This window comes from Stegostoma tigrinum, chromosome 23 (genome assembly GCF_030684315.1).
Source record: "Stegostoma tigrinum isolate sSteTig4 chromosome 23, sSteTig4.hap1, whole genome shotgun sequence".
Taxonomy (NCBI): domain Eukaryota; kingdom Metazoa; phylum Chordata; class Chondrichthyes; order Orectolobiformes; family Stegostomatidae; genus Stegostoma; species Stegostoma tigrinum.
This window is the reverse complement of record NC_081376.1, coordinates 10,536,221-10,560,319: the sequence shown is the minus strand read 5'-3', so window position 1 is coordinate 10,560,319 and position 24,099 is coordinate 10,536,221. Positions and strand designations below refer to the sequence as shown.

At 45.8% G+C, this 24,099-nt stretch overlaps 1 long non-coding RNA gene across 2 annotated transcripts in view; it reads left to right on the top strand.

Annotated features, from left to right (window-relative positions):
• Window positions 1-17,215, top strand: part of LOC125462509 (uncharacterized) — a 94,344-nt gene extending 77,129 nt beyond the window's left edge. For both annotated transcript variants that reach the window (XR_007249668.2, XR_007249669.2), the window contains exon 4: window positions 17,002-17,215. This is a non-coding gene — a long non-coding RNA (uncharacterized LOC125462509). The remainder of the gene's footprint in view (window positions 1-17,001) is intronic.
• Window positions 17,216-24,099: the final 6,884 nt, after the last annotated feature.

Below are 24,099 nucleotides of genomic sequence, written 5' to 3'. Positions count from 1 at the left end.
GCTTCAGCGTGATTTGAACAAGCTGAGTGAGTGGGCAAATGCATGGCAAATGCAGTGTCATGAGGACAGAAGGTGAGGCAGCAAAAACAGGAAGGCAGATTATTATCTAAAAGGTGAAGTTCTGGGAAAGAGAGGGGTGTGACGAGATCTTTGTACACCAGTCACCAAAAGTAAGCAATAAAATGTGAGGCTGGATGAACACAGCAGGCCAAGCAGCATCTCAGGAGCACAAAAGCTGACGTTTCGGGCCTAGACCCTTCATCAGAGAGGGGGATGGGGGGAGGGAACTGGAATAAATAGGGAGAGAGGGGGAGGCGGACCGAAGATGGAGAGTAAAGAAGATAGGTGGAGAAGGTGTGGGTGGGGAGGTAGGGAGGGGATAGGTCAGTCCAGGGAAGACGGACAGGTCAAGGAGGTGGGATGAGGTTAGTAGGTAGCTGGGGGTGCGGCTTGGGGTGGGAGGAAGGGATGGGTGAGAGGAAGAACCGGTTAGGGAGGCAGAGACAGGTTGGACTGGTTTTGGGATGCAGTGGGTGGGGGGGAAGAGCTGGGCTGGTTGTGTGGTGCAGTGGGGGGAGGGGATGAACTGGGCTGGTTTAGGGATGCAGTGGGGGAAGGGGAGATTTTGAAACTGGTGAAGTCCACATTGATACCATATGGCTGCAGGGTTCCCAGGCGGAATATGAGTTGCTGTTCCTGCAACCTTCGGGTGGCATCATTGTGGCAGTGCAGGAGGCCCATGATGGACATGTCATCAAGAGAATGGGAGGGGGAGTGGAAATCCGACCCCACCACCCAAGACATTTTTCCATCCCCACCCCTGTCTGCTTTCCGGAGAGACCACTCTCTCCGTGACTCCCTTGTTCGCTCCACACTGCCCTCCAACCCCACCACACCCGGCACCTTCCCCTGCAACCGCAGGAAATGCTACACTTGTCCCCACACCTCCTCCCTCACCCCCATCCCAGGCCCCAAGATGACATTCCACATTAAGCAGAGGTTCACCTGCACATCTGCCAATGTGATATACTGCATCCACTGTACCCGGTGCGGCTTTCTCTACATTGGGGAAACCAAGCGGAGGCTTGGGGACCGCTTTGCAGAACACCTCCGCTCAGTTCGCAACAAACAACTGCACCTCCCAGTCGCCAACCATTTCCACTCCCCCTCCCATTCTCTTGATGACATGTCCATCATGGGCCTCCTGCACTGCCACAATGATGCCACCCGAAGGTTGCAGGAACAGCAACTCATATTCCGCCTGGGAACCCTGCAGCCATATGGTATCAATGTGGACTTCACCAGTTTCAAAATCTCCCCTTCCCCCACTGCATCCCTAAACCAGCCCAGTTCATCCCCTCCCCCCACTGCACCACACAACCAGCCCAGCTCTTCCCCCCCACCCACTGCATCCCAAAACCAGTCCAACCTGTCTCTGCCTCCCTAACCGGTTCTTCCTCTCACCCATCCCTTCCTCCCACCCCAAGCCGCACCCCCAGCTACCTACTAACCTCATCCCACCTCCTTGACCTGTCCGTCTTCCCTGGACTGACCTATCCCCTCCCTACCTCCCCACCCACACCTTCTCCACCTATCTTCTTTACTCTCCATCTTCGGTCCGCCTCCCCCTCTCTCCCTATTTATTCCAGTTCCCTCCCCCCATCCCCCTCTCTGATGAAGGGTCTAGGCCCGAAACGTCAGCTTTTGTGCTCCTGAGATGCTGCTTGGCCTGCTGTGTTCATCCAGCCTCACATTTTATTATCTTGGAATCTCCAGCATCTGCAGTTCCCATTATCTCTGACACCAAAAGTAAGCATGCAGGTGGGGCAGGCAGTGAAGGATGCAAATGATACTTTGGCCTTCGTAGGGAAAGGTTTCAAGTACAGAAGCAGGAATATCTTGCTGCGATTGTACAGGGGCTTTGTTAGACCCGAGTATCATGCACAGTTTTGGTCTCATCAAGGTCTCCTTCTCAACCTCTCCCCCTATGGCCCAGTAGGCTATAGCAACTTGATCTTTACTTTCTAAGGAAGGATATTCTGGCGATGGAAAGAGTTCAAGTGAAGGTTAATTAGACTGATTCCTGGGAGGACAGGGCTGATATATGGAGAGAGACTGGATCAGTTTAGACAATATTCATTGGAGTTTAGAAGAATGAGGGGGTGAATCTCATTGAAATGTAGAAAATTCTAATGGGCCCAGACAGAGTAAAGACTGGAAGGATGTTCCCAATGACCAGACAGTCCCGAACCATTGGTCATAGTCTAAGGATATGGGGTAGGCCATCCATTTATGACTGAGATGTGGAGAAATTTCTATGCCCTGAGAGTTGTAGGTTGATGGGTTTCTCTGTTACAGAAAGTGGTTGAGGGCAAATGAGCATATTGAATGGCAGAGCAGGTTTGAAGGGCAGAATGGCGTGTTCCTGCTCCTGTTTTCTATGTCTCTGTATCTCACCCTGGTGGCCATCCCAATGGCTTTTCTGTTCCTGTGTGTGATGTGGAGCACCCCAATATCCCCTCCTCTCGAATCCCAGAATGTCCTGGGTGTATTCCAACTCTCTCAAATTGGGGGCTGTCAGGGTGAGAGGCTTCTGGTAGTAAACAGTGAGTATCCAGGACCACTGCTACAGATGGCCAGCTGTCTTCTAACACTGTCTGTTTGGTAGTTGGGCAGTCAAGAACATAAGGCCATAAGGTGCAGGAGCAGAATCAGGCTGTTCGGCCCATCAAGTCTGCTCTGCTGTTTGATCCTGGCTGATATGTTCCTCAACTCATTCTCCTGCCTTCTCCCCATAACCTTTGACCCTCTTACTAATTAAGAACCTATCTATCTCTGTCTTAAAGACACTTAATGACTTGACCTCCACAATGAATTCTACAGATGCACAGCCCCCCTCTGACTGAGGAAATTCCTCCTCATCTCAGTTCTAAAGCATTGTCCCTTCACTCTGAGGCTCTGCTGTCAGGTCCTAGTCTCTCCCACTAATGGAAACATCGACTCTATCCAGGCTTCTCAGTAAGTTTCAATCAGATTCCTTTTCATCCTTCTCAACTCCATCCAGTGCAGATCCAACGTCCTCAAACACTCCTCATATAGCAAACTCTTTAGCCCTGGGATAATTCTTGTAAATCCCCTGCGGACCCCTTCAAAGCCATTATAACCTTCCCTAGATATGGGGCTTAAAATTGCTCATAATATTCCAAATGCAGTCTGACCAGATATACCACGTTGGCAGTACATTCCTGCTCTTGTATTCTAGCCCTTTTGAAATGAATGGCCACATTGCATTTGCCTTCTTAACTGCCAGCTGGGCTTACATGTTAACATTACAGATATCCTGAACCAGGACTCCCTTTGTGCTTCAGATTTCCAAAGCCTTTCCCTATTTAGAAAATAGTTTGCACCTTTATTCTTCTGACAACTAACTGATCTTCCTGAACAAGAAATAAAACCCAAGAAACTGTGGATGCTGGAAATCAGAAACAAAAACAGAAATTGCTGGAAAAACTCAGCATCTGTGGAGAGAAAGCAGAGTCAACATTTCAGGTCCAGCGACCCTGCTTCAGAGCTCTTCAGAACTTCATTTCTAAAGAATGATCACTGGACCTGACATGTTAACTCTGATTTCTCTCAACAGAAACTGAGTTTTCCAGTAATTTCTGCTTTTGTTTCTGATCATGCTGGTCAGTATTCTTCCACAACTCATGGGCAAACATATTGAGCCCTGAATGAAATAAACCACCTCCCGAAGGTGCTTCATAAGTGTATTGACAGCCAGAATTGAACAGACAGCCGCAAAAAATTGTAGCATGACTGACAGCAATAGTATTAGGACAATAAATTGTAAGCTAAACCATGGTTAAGACAAGGGCAGGTGGGTACATTTAGTAAGAAACATATTCAGAGCTAAGAGATACCAAGAACTGTAGATGCTGAATTCAGAGATAACACAGTGTCGATAGAGCTGGAAGAAAACAACAGGCCAGGCAGCATCAGAAGAGCAGGAAAGTTGACGTTTCAGGACTGGACTTGTTTTCTGAAGACGGGCCCTGACCCAAAACGTTAGCTTTCCTGCTCCTCTGATGCTGCCTGGCCTGCTGTGTTCATCCAGCTCTGCACTGGGCTGTTTACGTGCAGAGCTAATACAAGAGTGCACTTCTTAAAACAAATATTCCAATGCTTGTGGCTGATTGTTCAAGGGTAAAGGCAAAAATCTAGTTTCAGGATTCAAAGCAGCATTTTGATAGTAACCTGATCTTGAGGACCTAGTTAACATTTGAATTTGGTGCTAATTGTTAACCATCTGATCCAATAGCAGATGTTTATCAATACCGAACAGCACACAGCACTTAGCTGTAATCAATGAGCTAACTGAACAAGCTCTGAGCTAATAATGAATGTGATGCAGTTAGTGACAGCTACTTTCTCTTGGGTTTATAATTACCAGGCTTTGCATGTAAATTAGACAACTGGAAAACATGGGTGATTTACTGAAGGTGGTTAATGGGGGGGGGGGCAAAAAACACGTGTAATTTGGGAAAGAGAGAGATTTTCAACTGTCTGTTGGAGCGCTTGTGGAAATAAGGAAAAAAAATAGCAGCTCTTAGAAGGATCTTGCACTCTTGTGTTACATCTGATTTCAAGGCCAATCTGCTCCAAAGGTGTGATATAACATCGTTGAACAGGTTGATTAGAAAATGTTTAGGTTAGCCATTGACATGCAGCAGTAGTTTTCCTGCCTCTGGACCCGAAGGCTGGTTTCAAGTCCCACTTATTATAACATATCTGATCAGGTTGATTCAAAAGATCTATATCAGCCAACGAGACAACTGTCTCCCCTTTCACTCCATAATTATAGCAGAACCCCAGCATAAAAGAGGTCAGATTGCAGTTAGTTTGGAGCTTGGGTGACCTTGAACAGGCAGCATGACAAGAGATCGAATTTCCTCAACTGCACTGATGGTTTTTTTGTAAATCTTCACAAACTCCAAGATGAATCAAGTGCACAATCTGAGCTTGTGTCTTGTAGATGGTGGGACAGGTTTCTGGGAGTTACTCACTATAGGGCTCCTATCCTCTGAGCTGCTCTTGTTGTCACTGTATGCATATGGCTGGTCCAATTCAGTTGTAATGTTCAGATTGTTAGTAATGGTCATGCCATTAAATGTGAAGGGACGATTGTTCAATTCTCTATAGTTTGAGAAGGTCATTGTTTGATACAAATGTCATTTGATGCTTATCAGGCCAAGTCTGAGTGTTGTCCAGATCTTGCTACAGATTGCTTCAGTATCTGTGAATCACAAATGGTGCGGAACACTGTACAATCATCAGCGAGCATTCCGACCTTATGATGAAGAGAAGGTCACTGATGGAGCAGCTGAAGATGGTTGGGCATAGGACACTACCCTGAGGCACTTCTGCAGAATTGTCCTGAAGCTGAGATGACTGACCTCCAAATACCATAACCATCTTCCTATGTGCCCTGTATGATTCCAACCAGTGGAGAGTTTGCCCCCTGATTCCTTTAAGGAAATCCAGGCTCGTGTGAAGTGTAGCTGCTGGGTTTCATTGTACCCAAGTTTACTTCTGACAAAGATGTTGAGAGCCATTGGTATCTACCAGCAACATGGAAAATTCCCCAGATATATTCTGTTCACACAAAGCAGGACAAATGGGTAAACGGTATATATTCCAGACTGGAAAAGCCAACACTCTGCTCAACTAAATAGCTCTGATGAAGAATCATCTGGACTCAAAGCGTCAGCTTGCTCTCTCTCCATGGATGCTGCCTGACCCACTGTAATCTCCAGCATTTGTTGTTTTCAATGCAGATTCCAGCATCTGCAGTAATTTGCTCCTAAATAGCTTTGTTACTTGATTTGGGGATGTGCATGATTTTGCAAATAGAAGACCACATCAAAGGTCCTTTACTGCCCAGAGACTGAAACATAGACAATGACAAATGGCCTCCTAAATTTCCATTTGGTGGAAGGTCTACAATTGAAGGGGATATTACTACCTTTGCAGTAAAGTTTTCAAACCTTCTGCAGTGACTCAGAATGAATGATTTGGTTTTCAGGGCTCTGCTGTGAGCAGCTCTGCAGAAAAGTGAGAGGATCATTATTGCAACAATGGTCTCCCATCTATTTTCTTGTGCAGTTAGAAAACATATTGAATGGGCGAATAGACTGGATGAGGTTACTGAAGGATAAAATCTTCAGGAGGTTATGTCCAACCAGAGCTTTCGAACTTATTCTGCATATGTGCCAATGACATTCAGTGAAAACTCCCCATACTCTGTCTCCAACAGACTTACAGAACACCTGAGGCACACTCAAATACATATTAAAGTAGGTGAGAAATTCAGGAACATCTTTCTGAGATTTCTCTCCCATGACCCAGACTGCTAGAAGGCTCAAACTGATGAAGGTATATTAATGGAGTCTCCTCAATTATGTCTCAATCAGTGTCAACATGAATCAGCCCCACAGTTGGTTCTAAATTACATTGAACTCCATGATTTGACAGAACAATTCTGTAAAAAGGAGGTTAGGTAGTTAATTTTAGCACTTATCTGACCTTGAATATGCAATATAACAATTCTTTAACGGACCTCCTCCTGCCCACCCCCCAACAATCCCCGACCTGATCTACTTTCTAGCACTAATTTGTTATTTCTAGTGAAGTTGGACACTTTGATCACAGTATTCTTGTCTCGTCAAGGTCACTCGCAAATATTGTGAAACGCTGGGTTCCAGGTGCTTATCCTTTTGGGATTCCAATGGTTAGTGCAGCTCATTCACAGCAATTCTCTGCTTTCTCTTGTGAAGCCAATTTGCTATCCAATTTGCTACTTCACCATTGATTTCATCGAGCCCTCATCTTCGCTTGAAGTCCTTTGTGAAACATCTTGTCAAAAGCTTTGCAAAGTCAAGATGTAGAATATTGACCTACATTTACCTTCATCCAATAAACTGGTCACATCCTGAAAAGCCAGTGAAAAACTTGCTTGTGACCTTCATTTGACGAACACACATTGGACCCTCTGTGACTACCCTGTAACAATGAGATAGTCCTGAATTATTTCTCCGATGATAGACTTCTCTGTCGAACTCATTATCAACAGCAAGTTAATATGTCTCAATTTGATTCACGCTTTTGTCTTTACTTCATTATTGAAGTCGGGCAATTTCATTCGATTCACTCTCAGGGAATTTTTCAGCTGTTGCCTCAACAGCTAACCCTGAACTACTTTCAGTTCACCAACAAGAAACTACATTTATGTAGTGCCTTTAATGTAATGGAACCAGCTTTCCTCCTTCCCCAGTCGCTGTAAGGCAATAAGTTTTGGGTTTTAAGAAGTCTCTTAAGAAGCAAAGCAAGGTAGAAAGGTACAGAGGTTCAAGAAGGCACTTCCACAGCTTAGGCCGAGGCTCCTGAAGGTACAGATAATCAATGGTGGGGCAACTATAATTGGGAATGCAGAAGAGGTCAGAATTAGAGGAGTGTAGATATCTCAGAGGACTGTGGGGTTAGTGGAGATCACAGAATTAGGGAGGGGCCAGGACAAGGAGAGATTTGAAAACCAGGATGGGAATTCCAAAATCAATTTGTTGTTTAACAAGGAATAAATGTATCACAGAAGTGTTATAGTACAGAAAGAGGTCATTCAGTCCATCTTCTCTCTACCAGTTCTCCAAATGAGCACTATGACTTAGTTCCAGCCATTCCCCCATACCCTTCACAATGTTTTCATTTAATTAATCAACTAATATCCCATAGATGGCCTGTCCATTGAATCTTGTTTCCATGTTTTCAGGCAGTGTGTTCCAGACCCTATTTGTTTTTTTACCATGTATCTTAGCTGCTTCTTGGGCAAATTGCTGTGGACCTCTTGTTCTTGATCCTTTGTACAAGCAAGAACAGTTTCTCCCTACCAACTCTGTCTAGACTCCAGAGGATTTTGCATAATTTTACCTGTAGGTCATCTCCTCTCCAAAGGCAATTTCTTTGCAACTTCCTCAACTATTTTCATACTGAAGTTTCCCATCCTCTGTACCATTCTTGTAAGCCTGCTCTGTCCTCTCTCTAATGCATTCACATCATTCCTACAGTGTGGTGCCCAGAGCTACGCACACAACACTCTAGCTGAAGTTTAACAAGTTCACCTCCTACAGCCCTATTAATAAAACCCAGGGTAATTTACATTTTACTTCACTGGTCTCTCTCCTTTTCCCATGACCTTCAATGTTCTGTTTACACATATATTATACCTAGGCCCCTCTGCCTCCTGCACCCATGTTAGAATTCTACCCCTTTCATTGTTTTGTCTATCCTTGTTCTTCCTAGGAAAATGTATCACCTCACATTTAACTACAGATCATTCAGGAGGCAGAGGGGGTAATTGAGAGGACTTACTGGGAGTTGGTCACTCCTAAGGCTCAGGACAAGGATAGATGGGTTACAGTTAGGGGGAGGAAAGGGGACAGACAGACAGTGCAGAGATCCCCTGTGGGCATTCCCCTCAGCAATAAGTATCCTGTTTTGGATACTGCTGGGGGGATGACCTACCAGAGGAAAGCCATAGTAGACAGTTCTCTGGCACTGAGGCTGACACTGTGGCAAAGAAAGGAAGGGGGCAGAATAGAAAAGTACTCATGGTAGGGGTCTTGATAGTTAGGCAAATCGATAGGAGATTTTGTGGTCAGGATCGGGATTCCCGGAAGGTATGTTGCCTCCCTGGTGCCAGGGTCCGGGACGTCTCCGATCGGGTGTATAAGGTCCTAAAAGGGGAGGGCGAACAGCCAGAAAGCGTGTTACATATTGGCACTAATGGTATAGCCAGAAAAAGGATTGAGGATATAAAAAGTGATCTCAGGGAGTAAGGATGGAATCTGCAAAGCAGGACGAACAGAGTAGTGTTCTCTGGTTTACTACCGGTGCCACGAGATAGCGAGGCGAGGAACAGGGAGCGGGCACAGCTTAACACGTGGCTACGCAGGTGGTGTAGGAGGGAGGGCTTCAGATATGTAGATAATTGGGATGCCTTCTGGGGAAGGTGGGACCTGTACAAGAAGGACGGGTTGCATCTGAACTGGAAGGGGACCAATGTCCTGGGTGGAAGGTTTGCTCGAGTAGTTTGAGAGGGTTTAAACTAGTATGGCAGGGGGGTGGGAACCTGAGCTGTATACCGGAGGTGAGAGTTGATGCAGGTGAGGCAGTAGCAAGAGGTAAACCAGCTAGTGGGAAGGATTTTCCTGGGAAGGAACCAAGGGATCGGTTAAAGTGTGTTTGCTTTAACGCAAGGAGTATCAGGAATAAAAGTGATGAACTTAGAGCATGGATCAGTACCTGGTGCTATGATGTTGTGGCCATAACAGAGACATGGGTTTCTCGTGTGCAGGAATGGTTGCTGGATGTTCCAGGGTTTAGAACAGTTAAAAAGAATAGGGAGGGGGGAAAAAGAGGAGGGGGTGTAGCACTACTAATCAGAGAGGGTATCACAGCTACAGAAGCTTCCTTTGTCGAGGAAGATCTGCCGACCGAGTCAGTATGGGTGGAAATTAGGAACAGCAAGGGAGTAGTCACCTCGTTAGGGGTTTACTACAGGCCCCCCAATAGCAGCAGGGAGATTGAAGAAAGCATAGGTCGACAGAGTTTGGAAAAGTGTGGACATAGTAGGGTTGTTGTAATGGGTGACTTTAACTTTCCTAATATTGATTGGAACCTCCTTTGAGCAGAAGATTTGAATGGAGCTGTTTTTGTAAGGTGTGTTCAGGAGGGTTTCCTAACACAGTACGTTGACAGACCGACGAGGGGAGAGGCCATTCTAGACTTGGTGCTCGGAAACGAGCCGGGGCAGGTATCAGATCTTGTGGTGGGAGAGCATTTTGGTGATACTGACCATAACTGCCTCACATTCTACATAGCTATGGAGAAGGAGAGGATTAGGCAAAATGGGAGGATATTTAATTGGGGAAGAGGAAACTATGACGCGATTAGACATGAGTTAGGAAACATGGACTGGGAGCAATTGTTCCATGGTAAGGGCACTATAGACATGTGGAGGCTGTTTAAGGAACAGTTGTTGCGAGTGATGAGTAAATATGTCCCTCTGAGACAGGCAAGAAGGGGTAAGATAAAGGAACCTTGGATGACGAGAGCGGTGGAGCTTCTTGTGAAAAGGAAGAAGGTAGCTTACATAAGGTGGAGGAAGCTAGGGTCAAGTTCAGCTAGAGAGGATTACACGCAGGCAAGGAAGGAGCTCAAAAATGTTCTGACGAGAGCCAGGAGGGGGCACGAGAAAGGCTTGGCAGAAGGAATCCGGGAAAACACAAAGGCATTTTACACTTACGTGAGGAATAAGAGAATGGTCAAAGAAAGAGTAGGGCCAATCAGGGATAGCATAGGGAACTTGTGTGTGGAGCCTGAGGAGGTAGGGGAAGCCCTAAATGAGTTTTTTGCTTCTGTCTTTACGAAAGAAAAGAACTTTGTAGTGAATGAAACCTTTGAAGAGCAGGTGTGCATGCTGGAATGGATAGAGATAGAGGAAGCTGATGTGCTGAAAATTGTGTCAAACATTAAGATTGACAAGTCGCCAGGCCCGGACCAGATTTGCCCTCGGCTGCTTTGGGAAACGAGAAATGCAATTGCTTCGCCACTTGTGAAGATCTTTGCATCCTCGCTCTCCACTGGAGTCGTACCTGAGGACTGGAGAAAGGCAAATATAATTCCTCTCTTCAAGAAAGGAAATAGGGAAATCCCCGGCAATTACAGACCAGTAAGTCTCACGCCTGTCATCTGCAAGGTGTTAGAAAGGATTCTGAGGGATAGGATTTATGACCATCTGGAAGAGCATGGCTTGATCAAATGCAGTCAACACAGCTTTACAAAACTTACCTCACAAAACTTATCGAGTTCTTTGAGGATGTGACTAGAAAAGTTGATGAGGGTCGAGCTGTGGATGTGGTGAATATGGACTTCAGTAAGGCATTTGATAAGGTTCCCCATGGTAGGCTCATTCAGAAGGTCAGGAGGAATCGGATACAGGGGAACTTAGCTGTCTGGATACAGAATTGGCTGGCCAACAGAAGACAGCGAGTGGTAGTAGAAGGAAAATATTCTGCCTGGAAGTCAGTGGTGAGTGGTGTTCCACAGGGCTCTGTCCTTGGGCCTCTACTGTTTGTAATTTTTATTAATGACTTGGATGAGGGGATTGAAGGATGGGTCAGCAAGTTTGCAGACGACGCAAAGGTTGGAGGTGTCGTTGACAGTATAGAGGGCTGTTGTAGGCTGCAGCGGGACATTGACAGGATGCAGAGATGGGCTGAGAGGTGGCAGATGGAGTTCAACCTGGATAAATGCGAGATGATGCATTTTGGAAGGTCGAATTTGAAAGCTGAGTACAGGATTAAGGATAGGATTCTTAGCAGTGTGGAGGAACAGTGGGAACTTGGTGTGCAGATACATAGATCCCTTAAAATGGCCACCCAAGTGGACAGGGTTGTTAAGAAAGCATATGGTGTTTTGGCTTTCATTAACAGGGGGATTGAGTTTAAGAGTCGTGAGATCTTGTTGCAGCTCTATAAAACTTTGGTTAGACCGCACTTGGAATACTTGGTCCAGTTCTGGTCACCCTATTATAGGAAAGATGTGGATGCTTTGGAGAGGGTTCAGAGGAGGTTTACCAGGATGCTGCCTGGACTGGAGGGCTTATCTTATGAAGAGAGGTTGACTGAGCTCGGACTTTTTTCATTGGAGAAAAGGAGGGGGAGAGGGGACCTAATTGAGGTATACAAGATAATGAGAGGCATAGATAGAGTTGATAGCCAGAGACTATTTCCCAGAGCAGAAATGGCTAACATGAGGGGTTATAGTTTTAAGCTGGCTGGAGGAAAGTATAGAGGGGATGTCAGAGGCGGGTTCTTTACACAGAGAGTTGTGAGAGCATGGAATGCGCTGCCAGCAGCAATTGTGGAAGCAAGGTCACTGGGGACATTTAAGAGACTGCTGGACATGCATATGGTCACAGAAATTTGAGGGTGCATACATGAGGATCAATGGTCGGCACAACATCGTGGGCTGGAGGGCCTGTTCTGTGCTGTACTGTTCTATGTTCTATGTTCTATTTCTCAGCATTGAACTTCACCAGCCTCCAAATGCCCAGTCCGCCAATTTGTCTATGTCCTTTGACAGTCTACGCTGTCCTTCTCATATTTTACACTATCCCCAAGTTTCATACAGTCAGCAAATGTTGAAATTGTGCCCTGCACACCCAAGTGGAAGTCTTTAATATAAATTAGGCAAATCAGGGATCGCAATACCCAAACCATAGGGAAATCAAACTTCAAACCTTGCTGTAGCCTGAAAAATATCATTGCTCTCCTTTTCCTAAAACTCAAATATCCATGATGCTGCTATTCCTTTTATTCCATGAGCTATAACACATGCACCAAGCCTGTGTGTCAGGAGAAAACACCCGTACTGTTACCCTCATGTTCATTTCTGTTACATTTTCAAAAAAAAATCCTCCATCAATTAGATCATAAAACCATAAAACATAGGAGGAGAAATTAGGCCATTTGGCCCACCGATTCTGCTCCACCATTCAATCATGGTTGATAAGTTCCTCAACGCCATTCTCCTGCTTTGTCCCCGTAACCTATAAGGCCATAAGTCTGTTGACTTTGAATCAGTGATTGATGGCCCCTATTCGGTGATTGATGGTCCTGAATTGGTGATTGATGTCCCCGATCCGGTGATTGATGGCCCTAATTTGGTGATTAATGGCCCCGATTTGGTGATTAACAGGCCTGAATTGGTGATTGATGGCCCCAAATTGATGATTGATGGCCCCAAATTGGTGATTGATGGTGCCAATTTGGTGATTGATGGCCCTGAATCGGTGATGGATGGCCTTGAATTAGTGATTGATGGGGCCTGAATTAGTGATTGATGGGCCTGAAATGGTGATTGATGGGCCTGAATTAGTGATCAATGGCCCTGAATTGGTGATTGATGGCCCTGAATTGGTGATTGATGACCCTGAATTAGTGATTGATGGGCCCTTTATTGATTAATGGGCCTGAATTGGTGATATATGGCCTTGAATCAGTGATTGATCGGTCTGAATCGGTGATTGATTGTCCTGAGTTGGTGATTGATGGGTCTGAATCGGTTTCTGATGGCCCTGAGTTGGTGATTGATGGCCCCGATTTGGTGATTGATGGCCCTGAACTGGTGATTGATGGGCCTGAATCAGTGATTGATGGGCCTGAATCGGTGATTGATGGCCCTGAAACAGTGATTGATGGGCCTGAATTGATGATTGATGGCCCTGAATCGGAGATTGATGGGTCTGAATCGGTGCTTGATGGGTCTGAATTGGTGACTGATGGCCCTGAATCAGTGATTGATGGCCCTGAATCGGTGATTGATGGGTCTGAATCGGTTTCTGATGGCCCTGAGTTGGTGATTGATGGCCCCGATTTGGTGATTGATGGCCCTGAACTGGTGATTGATGGGCCTGAATGAGTGATTGATGGGCCTGAATCGGTGATTGATGACCCTGAATTAGTGATTGATGGCCCTGAATTGGTGATTTATGGGCCTGAATCAGTGATTGATGGCCTCCATTCGGTGATTGATGGCCCTGAATTGGTGATTGATGGCTCTGAATCGGTGATTGATGGCCCTGAATAGGTGATTGATGGCCCTGAATCGGTGGCGATTTGAGGAGATCCCTAGTGAATCTTTTCCTCAGAACCAAATTGATGGACTGGTAAGAAGTGGGTGTGATTCTACAGGGCGAACCTCCTCCATTAGTTGCCCCCTCGTCTCCTTTCTAACCTCATCCAGGGAAGGGAGCTCTGTGTTCAATGACTTTGAAAGAGTGGCGAGATGAGCAAAGCTTCTTAATCAAAAGAAAGACTTCCATTTGGGCAGTACCTTTCACAATATCAGACTGTCCCCAAGTGTTTTCAGCAGCTTTTGAAGTGTAGCTACCGTTAGAATGTAGGAAGCTCAAAAACCTCTTTGTAGACATCAAAGTCTTAGGCACTGCAATGTGATAAGACAAGGGAGCCCAGTTTTTTAGGGACATTGATCAAAGGGTAAACATCAGCCAGAACACTGGGAGAATTCCCTGCTTCTTCAGTGAAATAGTGGTGCTCTTTGATGCCACACGCTGTGTTTGAATTTGAGATGGATTGGCTTCAGGCACAGACTTCAAAGTAATATTTCTTTACAATTCATTTATGGGACATTGGCGTTGCTGGCTACATTCCTAAATGCCCTTGAGGAGGTGATGGTGAACTGCCTGCTTGAACCACTGTTAGCCACATGCTGTGGGTGGATCCACAATGCACTGAGGGGGTGATTTCCAGGATTTTGACCCTGTGACACTGAAGGAATGGAGACTGTTCTATTCTGTGTACTTCCAAGTCAGGATGCTGAATACCTTGGAAGGGAACTTGTAAATGTTGGTGTTCCCAAGTATCTGCTGCCCACGGTCTCCTGAATGGAGAGTTCTGTGTTCTTATTCTAAGGAAGTGGTTGTGAGTTTAGAAGGTGCTACCTAAGGAGCCTTAGTGAATTACTGCAGTGCATCTTGTAGATATTACACACAGCTGATACTGTGCCTCCATGCTGGAGAAAGTGAATGTGCTTTGGCCTGGAGGACACGGAGCTTCTTGCGGGTTATTGGAACTGCACCTATCCAGGCATGCAGGCAGCATTCCGTCACACTCCTGACCTGTACCTTGCACACACCACAATAGACAATCAAATCTTTGGGTGCGTCAGGAGTGGTTACCTCAGACCTGAGTTTGCAGCTACTGATTTTCTGGGCTTAGTCCAGTTCAGTCCAGTTTCAGGTCACTGGATGGAGAGGAACCTGGAGAGTGGAACAAGGAAGGTCTATGTTCTTGTTTAGGCGAGGCTGGTGAGGGAACTTGACAGATCATAGCTATGAAAAGTGGTGCCCCACAACCCCCCTCCCCCCACCCCAATGGGCACATGATGTAAAGAGAGAACTCACTTCGTCCTTGCCCTCCCCCACTTCTCCAAAGCTGCCAGTTTCTCACTGGGCTGCTTGGAAACTTGGTATGTGTTTCCCTCACCATGAGAAAAATCTCAGCAGCAATGGGAGGGCACCCTCAAATATCCATCAATTGGCCTCTTAAAAGAGCCCCTTGAGCCATGTGGGTATGTGGGCTACCAGACTCTGTCCTTGCTGAGGAGATGGGGGAGGGGATAAGCATAACTCCACTATCACAGTGCCCACTCCTACACCACCTCACACCCCAACCACTGAGACCCCTCCCTTCCCTCCACAACAACCAGCCACCCCACCCTCCGGGCACAGAGAAGTCAACATTATATGGAACATTGAACAGTACAGCACAGGAACAGGCCCCTCGGTCCACAATGTTGTGCTGAACATGACATCAAATTAAAGAAATCTCTTCCCCCTGCCCTTAGTCCACATCCCTCCATCCCTTGCATATTCTTGTGCTTATCTAAAAGTCCCTTAAATGCCTCCATCATATCTGTCTCCTCCAACACCTCTGGAGTGCATTTCAGGCTCCTACCACTCGCTGTGTAAAATCATTTGCCCCTCCCATCTCCTTTGAACTTCCCGCCCTTACTTTAAATGCATGCCTCCCATTATTAGACATTCCCTTCGTAGGATGAGGATGTCACTGGCTAGGCAGCATTTATTGCCTATCCCTAACTGTCCAGTTAAGAGTCAACCACATTGCTGTGGGCCTGGAGTGACATGTAGGCCAGAGCAGGTAAGGATGGCAGTTTCCTTCCTGAAAGGACATTAGTGAACCAGATGGGTTTTTTCCCCAAAAATTGGCAATGGATTCACAGTCAGCATTAGACTCTCAATTCCAGATATTTAGTAATGTCAGATTTCACCATCTGCCATGGCAGGATTTGAACCTGGGTCCCCAGAACATTATCTGGGTCTCTGGGTTGACAGCCCAGCAATAATACCACTAGGCCATCGCCTCCCTTAACTCTGGGAAAAAGATTCTGATTCTCAAGTCTATCTATGCATCTCATAACTTGATTGACTTCTATCAAGTCTCCCCTCAGCGTTCCCTGCTCCAGAAAAAAAAACTGAGTTTTTCTAGTCTTTCCTTGTAGCTTATGCCCTCTAATCTAGGCAGCATCCTCATAAACCTCTTCTGCACCCTTTCTAAAACCTCTGCATCCTTCCTGTAATGGTGTGACCAGAATTGAATGCAATACTCTAAATGTGCCACTACAACATAACATCCTGACTCTTGTAGTCAATGGAGTTATTGTAACAACTGAAGGAGGACATTCAGCGCATTGAGTATAGTCTAGCGCCAATTTCCTGCCTTTTCCCCATGTCCCTGCACGTCATTTCTATCCAAATAACCATCCAACGCCCTCCTGAATGCTTCAATTGAACCTCCACCACATTTCCAGACTGTGCATCCTATACACTAACTGCTCACTGTGTGAAAACAAAATTCATATCACCTAGGCTTCATTTGCCTCATTTCTATATTCTCATTTTTATTTTAGTAAACGGTTTCTCCTTTAAGCTCAGTTAGCTTTCCTATCAGCTGATTTCCCATGAAAATGGATAAATATTTGCTGCATGCTCTGAATTTGCCGGAGAGAAAGATATAACCAGTAAAAATATAGGAAGCCTGAATGAAGTCCTAAGTTCTGTTGCTGAATAGTCAAGCTGAGAGAGTTTGGGGGCCTTTTCCGATGTCGACTTATCAACCTTTGGGAATGTGGAGGGTACTGTTGACAACATCTGTCCTCACTTCATAAATATACAACGGGTGGGAGATCGGGGGATCAGAGAGACCATACAACAGCAATACGTTTCATGACATTCAGATGTTCTGTCTGGTGGTAAATGCAAAACTAACCTATTTTTCAAATACCATCTTTGTTTAATAGAACAAAATAAAATCCCTAACTTATACTCCTGCTTTGGGTTCCCAGTGCTGGCCAGCTGCATTCCTGGAGGTTTCATCACGTGACCAACCACCTTCCTACCATTGGTCAATCCTCCAGAAGCACTGCCTTCCCGCGATCATTTGGAAAGGTGAGAGACTCTGTGTTGTCCAATTGGATTCATCGGTACCATGAGTGGAAGTGATTTGTTTTCAAGTCACCTCCAATTCTTTCAGAATTCATCATTGAAAACATGAAGAAAACAAGAGGAGAAAAAAAATCTGATTCATCTCATGTCCCTGTAATCTTCTGTTGGATTAAAGGCTATAGTTGCTATATGCTGGCAATGCAGTCACCATGGACTCTGTTACTTCCATAGACTTCAGTCTATATTCTCTTACCATCATGGATTCTGCCCAGTGGGGCATCTGAGCATTGGGTTTCTTTACTGGTCTCTCAAGACTCAAACAGCTACTCTGATTTTGCAGAATCTCCATCTTTATCAAAGGATAAATCTTTCCTCATTCTCAATATGTCCTGCAAACACTTCACTTCCATTCATCTATACAGAATAATAATTTCAGCTCCCTGGTGGCTTCCATCCTCCCTAGCATCTCAACTATATGTAACCATCAATTTATTATATATTCAGCTTTATTAAATATGCATATTTACACATTCATTCTCCACTGTACTGCAGCAGATTCCTCTAGAAATGGACCTTTAATTTCTGACAACTCGAGGAAAATCCTGGAGGCTTAGGAATTGTTAAGGTGTGGTGACACAGGATGGAGACTCAGACTGGAGCATTTATGCTGCAGTGTCACATTCTCTCCAACTGCAGCTCCACCCCAGCCACACTCCGAGAGCAACCCCTGGCTAAGAGTGTAGGAATCGATCAGCAGGTCCAGTCACACCAACACAGCCTTGTGTAAAGCCAGCAGGTTGGGAATTTCAAAGGATTGTGTGGCGCAGTAGGGGTTTGAGTAGAGGCCAGTACCTTGGGGATTTTCCAATACACTTTACCAGCAGTGTGAGTATCAGAAATATTAATCTCCTCACTCATACAGTCTCTCAACTCAAGAGGAGAGAGGGGAACATCAACCGGAGTCTCAATCCTATCTAGTCCCTGGTCATCATTATTTGTAAATGGAAAATAGCTGCAGACGGTGTTGATGGTGGCTATTCCTGCCAACACATACAAAACAAAAGCTTTCCTTGTTGGGTATCCGTCCAAAATGAAAGACCCATCTCCTATTATAGATCACTACCATCCACATGAAACTTCCTCCCTGGTGTAGACAGCCGTCAGCCCTCTAGAAATGGTCCCAGATCCAGAATGGCTCCTTGAGGTGACTGCTGGAGACTGTTGAAGAACATGTAACTCCACTGAAGTCCTAGCCTCAATGGGGAAGCCCGATGGGCTGATAGCAAATAGTGAATTGAGGGGGTGAACACATGTGGATAGCTCCTTAGGCTGAGAGCAAGTATGAGTCTGTTCCGTCTTCTTATCTGAAGCTCCCAGCTCCATCCCCATCTCCCTGGACTGACGTGTGAGCCTGACAGCTTTAGATTAGATTAGATTAGATCCCCTACAGTGTGGAAACAGGCCCTTCGGCCCAACAAGCCTACACTGCCCCTTGATATATCCCACCCAGACCCATCCCCCATAACTCACACACTCTGATACAACGCATCATCCTCCGATGCTTCCGCCATCTATAATCCGATCCCACCACCCAAGACATTTTTCCATCCCCACCCTTCCAGAGAGACCACTCTCTCTGCGACTCCCTTGTCCGCTCCACACTCCCCTCCAACCCCACCACACCTGGCACCTTCCCCTGCAACCGCAGGAAGTGCTACACTTGCCCCCACACCTCTCCCCTCACCCCTATCCCAGGCCCCAAGATGACCTTCCATATCAAGCAGATGTTCACCTGCACATCTGCCAATGTGGTATATTGTATCCATTGTACCCGGTGTGGCTTCCTCTACATTGGGGAAACCAAGTGGAGGCTTGGGGACTGCTTTGCAGAACACCTCCGTTCGGTTCGCAACAAACAACTGCACCTTCCAGTCGCGAACCATTTTAACTTCCCCTCCCATTCCTCAGACGACATGTCCATCATGGGCCTCCTGCAGTGCCACAATGATGCCACCCGAAGGTTGCAGGAACAGCAACTCATAATCCGCTTGGGAACCCTGCAGCCTAATGGTATCAATGTGGACTTCACAAGCTTCAAAATCTCCCCTTCCCCCACTGCATCCCAAAACCAGCCCAGCTCGTCCCCTCCACCCACTGCATCCCAAAACCAGCCCAGCCTGTCTCCACTTCCCTAACCTGTTCTTCCTCTCACCAATCCCTTCCTCCCCCCACAAGCCACACCTCCATTTCCTACCTACCACCTCATCCCGCCTCCTTGACCTGTCCGTCTTCCCTGGACTGACCTATCCCCTCCCTACCTCCTCACCTATACTCTCCTCTCTACTTATCTTCTTTTCTCTCCATCTTCGGTCCGCCTTCCCCTCTCTCCCTATTTATTCCAGTTTCCTCTCCCCATCCCCCTCTCTGATGAAGGGCCTAGGCCCAAAACGTCAGCTTTTGTGCTCCTGAGATGCTGCTTGGCCTGCTGTGTTCATCCAGCTCCACACTTTGTTATCCTGAATACTTCTGGCAATTTAGCATGACCAATCCACCTAACCTGCACATTTTTTTTGGACTGTGGGAGGAAACCGGAGCACCCGGAGGAAACCCACGCAGACACGGGGAGAATGAGCAAACTCCGCACAGACAGTTACTCAAGCCTCGATTCGAACCCAGGTCCCTGGCACTGTGAGACTGCAGTGCTAACCACTGAGCCACCGTACCATCCCCGGGACAGGGATGAATCTGATTAGCAGCATGGGTGTCTCCTCACTGCCTGTTTAGAAATCTGAAGGACCAAGATGGGAAAAACCTCAGACCTGCAGCATTCTGGGAGTTGGCAGGAAGCACAGAATTCATCTTCTCACCAATCATCCTTTTGTGCAGAACTTTCTGGCAATAACACATTCTGAAAAGTGTCTAGTGTAGCTCTCAACTGAGTTGTTTCCAAATGAATGAGATGGAAAGCCTGTATGGTGAAGGAGGGGGTAAAATGTTAAAACCTCAAATGTTGATCAGGCACATCTAAATACATTCAGCCATCTCCTTTTTTGGAAGTGAATCAGATGTAGCTAAAGATAAAGGCTTGAAGTATTTACCCCATGCCTGTTTTATAGCGGTTTAATATGTTCTCGGATATATGGGTTATTCCTGGACATGATGTAAGTACCAAATCATAAGAAGGGCCGAACCCACCCAACAGCCAGCGAGGGACAATTATATGTGCAGAAATGATGACCAGTTTTGAGATAACTCTATAAAAATGATTAAAGATTAACAGCAATAATGAGGAGCTCATGATTTCTGCTATTATAAGGTCCTGACATCTGCTTAAATTCACACTCCAACACTCCAATAATTGCTTCTTTGATATTTACAGCGATATTATATTCTGGGGCATGAAATACCAAACAGCCACCTGCCATTTGCAAGTTCACATCATTAGTTAAACAGATCCCTGTTTAGTGTATAGAGCAAGACCCCTTGTATAGAATCTTAATATGCATAAAACAAGTGACTGGCTCATTTCCCCTCAAGTAAAGAGGATCAATCGTGATCTGATCGAGACAGGATCTGTGTCACGATGAGAGTCGGAATACAAAAGTTCCATGAACAATTTTTAACTTACAATTTCAGTATCTGGTTTTTTTTGCAATAAAACTGCTACACTCAAAAAAAAGACTACAGACATAAATTCAATCTCTGCCTGGCAAGGTCCTGTGTGGAACCCGTAGGATGAAATTTCAAACACAGAGAGAGAGAGGCGACAGGGAGAGATAATGTGGAAGTTGACTATCTCCTCCTCTCAGCGGAAAGCTACCTTTGACAGGCATTTGTTTTGTGATTTATCCTTCCGGGATTATACATAAAAGGGTTAAAATCTGACTGGAAGCTTAGTCTGTGTGGGCTAGTAGGAGGAGCTGTTTATGTGGATGGAGGTGTGGAACTGAACTCAGGTCCCTGCCTACTAACTTGGGTACAAGCACTTGTCTCACCCCTTGCAGGCAAAAGAATGCTGGCTCTGCATGCTGGAAGCTAACCAGCCAACAGGCCAGTCAGGAGGAAACAGGAAAAGGAGGGCTCTCTCACTCTGAGTGCTGCCACATAACCATTTTCAAAAGGAAACAGGACAAAAGAATTGCAACTCTCCTGAAAATGGCAACAATCTCAAAATCAACTGTTCAACTTGCAACATTCCACTATGTTCTCATCACAAGTACACCTACAGAGAGAAGTCTATAAATATGTTTATATCCTTTAATTTGTATATTGTTTTGGGCTCATTTCTAGTGTGTCTTTACGCACGCATGCATGTGTGTGTCTGTGTGACGGCTCGTTTCTAGTGTGTGTGTGTGTGTGTGTGTGTGTGTGTGTGTGTGTGTGTGTCTGTGTGTGGGTGTGTTTGTGAGTCTGTATGTGTCTTTGTGTGTGTGTCTGTGTGTGTGTGTGTGTGTATGTTTGTACGTGTGTGCGTGTGTGTGTACGTGTGTGTGTCTGTGTGCATGCATGTCTGTGTGCTTCTGTGTGTGTGTGTGTGTGTGTGTGTGTCTGTGTGTGCATGTCTGTGTGTGTATCTCTGTGTGTCTGTGTGTGTATGTTTGTCTGTCTGTGTGTCGGTGTGTAAGTGTATGTGTGTCTGCGTGTGTGTGTGCCTGTGTGTGTGTACATGTGTATGTGGATGTCTCTGTGTGTGTGTGTGTGTGTGTGTGTGTGTGTGTCTGCCTGTCTGTCTGACATTGTGTTTTCTTTTTCTGTTGAGTCGAGAAAGTGTAGCCCTGTTGGCTCCTTTTAAAGCATAAATTCAGTTGGATATTGTAGAAAGGTATCCCTGAGGAAGAGGACTGAAGCCGACTGAAGAGGTGGGGAAATACCTTGGGTCATTAACCAGTTGGCATCACCATCTGGAAACACCAACTTGGGCAATCGGTCCAGGACACTGGTTATAAACATCTGGAAGGATAGACACAGTGAAACTGTTTCCACTGAAACATTAGAACATAAGGCATAGCAGCAGGATGAGGCCCACTGATCCCTCGAGCCTGCTCCCCCATTCAATGGGATCACGACTGGTCTTTTCATGGTCACAGCTTCACATATCCGCCCGTTCACCATGATCCTTAATTCATTTCCTGCTCAAAAATATATCTACGCCTCAAAAGCATTCAACAAGGTAGCCTCTACTGCTTCACTGGGCAGGGAATGCCACATATTCACAAACCTTTGGGTGAAGAAGTTCGTCCTCAGCTCAGTCCTAAATCTGCTCCCCCTTATTTTGAGGTGATGTCCCCAAGTTCAAGTCTCACCTGCCAGTGGAAACATCCTTCCTGCTTCTATCTTTTGTATTCCCTTCAAAATTTTATATGTTTCTTTAGCAAACACCCTCATTCTTCTAAATTCCAGTGAATACAGTCCCAGTCTACTCAATCTCTCCTCATAAGCCAACCCTCTCAACTCTGGGAATCAAGCTAGTGAACTTCCAGTGCACCACCTCCAGGGCCAGTACATCCTTTCTCAGTAAGGAGGCCAAAACTGTACATAGTACTCCAGGTGTGCCCTCACCAGCTCCCTGCACAGCCGCAGCAAAACTTCCGTGTTTTTAAACTCCATTTGCCTTCATAACTACCTGCTGCATCTGCAAACCAATCTTTTGAGATCCATGCACAAGGACATGCTACGAGGGACCCAAGCGAATGAGATGATCCAGATTAGATTTATGTATTGCTGACCCCACTTTTAAAAGTTTAATGGAAAGTTCTCATTCTCTTCCCAAAAAGTCTTTGATTGCGAAGAAAACTAGTGCTTTCAAGACAGAGATTGATAGATTTTTCTCAAGAAAGGGTGTCACTAAACACGGGACTAAGGTGGCACAATGGAGGCCAATTGATAGTCGAATGAAGGATAGTCCTGTTCCTAATGATGTAGACTATGACTTCTGTAAAAGTGTGAACTCATGGGGGTAGATTTTCATTTCTGTCTGTGTAGACCGCAACTAAACAAAATAGAGACAGTGGCCTCATGGTTAGCGGTCATCTTTTAGAGCCATCAGAAAAAGGTAATATACCGTTCATGTGCATGAAGGGCTTATTTCTGTAACCCCATGAGCACCCTTCATGTCCTTAGGTTTCATCGCAACACTAAGCACAGCTGTGCCTTCAGCTGCCACAGCCTGAAATTCTGGAATTCCCTTCATAAACCTCTCTCTCTTCTTCTAAGACGCTCCTTAAAACAGGCAGCTTTAACCAGGCTTTTGGTCACCTGTCCTCCTATCTCATGTGGCTCTGAATCAAACTGGAATTTACTCACAGTCCTGCAAAACCCTGCACAGTGTTTTAGGATGCAAACTGTGCTACATAAATGCACACTATTGTAATAAGAGGGGATCTAAAGGATATCATGTTTTACAGAGCTTAGGAGACCGAGGAGGTAAACAGTCGGCGTTGTAATCAAGGTTTTGTATTAGAGCTGTTTCTGTGAACGTACTGTCCCTATGATCCTCACTCCCACTGTGCTATGTCTGACCCTGGGATAAGGCAGCTGCGGTTTGTAGTGTTATGAAGTGGACCAGCTCACAGCTGCTGATTTCCTGGAATCTGCCTTGGGACTATCAAGCATGATCTAAGAAACAGCAGAAAAGTAGGAGTTGTGCTTTCTGCTCCAGCTCACCGCATAGTCAGTCCTGCTTTGTGTGTGTGTGTGTGTGTGTGTGTGTGTGTGTGTGTGTGTGTGTGTGTGTGTGTGTGTGTATATGTTTGTGTGTGTGTATGTGTTTATTTCGGTGTGTCTGTGTATATGTGTGTCTGTATGTGTGAGTGTGTGTATTTGTGTGTGTCTGTATGCATGTGTATGTATGTGTGTGCACATGTGCCTGCATGTCTCTGTACGTGTGTGTGTTCTTGTGTGAGTGTGAGCACGAGCGTGTGTGTGTGTGTGTGTGTGTGTGTGTGTGTGTGTGTGTGTATGTGCCTGTGTGCGCATGTGCTTGTGTGTGTTGCCCTAGA